The 1,381-nt window shown below is 34.0% G+C and overlaps 1 non-coding gene across 1 annotated transcript; it reads left to right on the plus strand.

Moving 5' to 3' along the window:
- Positions 1–1,072: 1,072 nt before the first annotated feature.
- LOC121012599 (U6 spliceosomal RNA) lies at positions 1,073–1,180 on the plus strand. The gene has a single exon (XR_005782181.1). It is a non-coding gene; the product is annotated as a U6 spliceosomal RNA (small nuclear RNA).
- The last annotated feature ends 201 nt before the right edge of the window (positions 1,181–1,381 follow it).

Here is a 1,381-nt window from a genome sequence, read left to right on the forward strand (position 1 = left end):
CCTGAGCCTGCCTCCATGGAGTTCACAGTCAAGAGAAGGGGGCAGGCATTAATCAAAAGAATCATACAAATTACATCTGAAAAAGCCTCTTGTTCACATTTAAATTTACAGAAAAAAAAGGTGAGGAGAGTGGAACATGTTAGACATGACCCAGAGAACTGTCAGTGAAATCCAGACTCTATGAAACTCTATAGGACAAATAATCCACTTCAACAAATAAATTTCAATGGGAGAAAATGAAGGTGTGGAGAGAAACACCTACAAATTAAGAGATTTAAAATACATATCAATTAATCACACTATGTGACTCCTATTTTGATGCTAATTCAAACAAACTATAAAACTTATGTAAGATAAGTAGACATTTGGAATGATTGGATATTTGTTATTGAAGAATTATTGTACTTATTTTCAATGTGATAGTATTATAGTTGTGTTTAGAAAAGAAGAGGCTTTCTTGTTAAGAGACATATAATGAAATATTTATGGATGAAATAGGATGTCTTGGATTGGCTTCAAAAGGAAGGAAAAATGTGGATATGACTAGATTTCCCATGAGTTGACAAAATGTTGAAACTCATAACGGTGGCTTGGAAGTTCATGATACTATGTTATCTACTTTGGTATGGTTGAAATTTTTCACAATATAAAGTTTATAGAAAGGATCACACAAATATTTTGTTATAAACCAAGGATCAAGGATGGGAAACCATGAAGATTGGAATAGGTGAACCTGATAGACAGGCAGGCCCAGGAAGGTTTCCCTGGCAAGAAAGGGTGTTTCCTTTTCTGTATTGATTCTATTTATTTAAAAATAATATTTTTGGAAATATATTTTTGAAACCATTTTCCTTCCCCCCCCCCTTTTTTCTGGTAGAGAAACTCTTCAAAGTACATAATACTAAGTGGGAATATATTTTTTCTTGTCTCTATATTTGCAAAAGTGCTTATTTTCTTTCCTAACTTGAAATTTGTTGGCTTGAGTGGAAAACAGAAGGAGATCCAAGGATGTCATTATCCTAATAAAACCTTATTGCCTGAATATCCATCACACATTAAACAATTACTGAGAGTGCTAGCTTCAGCAGCACACGTACTAAAATTGGAAGGACACAGAGAAGACTAGCATGGCCCTTATGTAAGAAAGACATAACAAATTTGGGAAGCAATGCATATTTTGTGTCTACGTGGGAAGATGGATGTTTGCTGAACCTCTTGAGGTAACCATTTCACAATATGTGTAAATCAAACCATCATACTGTATGCCTTAAACTTATACAATGATGCATGTCAACTATTTCTCAGTAAAACTGGAAAAACATAATTACTGAGATTCTTTGTGGAAAGCGGGTTAAGGGGTTTTAAATTAAGGCCACACATT

The sequence above is a fragment of the Herpailurus yagouaroundi genome, unplaced genomic scaffold (genome assembly GCF_014898765.1).
Source record: "Herpailurus yagouaroundi ecotype Mexico unplaced genomic scaffold, PumYag 196, whole genome shotgun sequence".
NCBI lineage: Eukaryota > Metazoa > Chordata > Mammalia > Carnivora > Felidae > Herpailurus > Herpailurus yagouaroundi.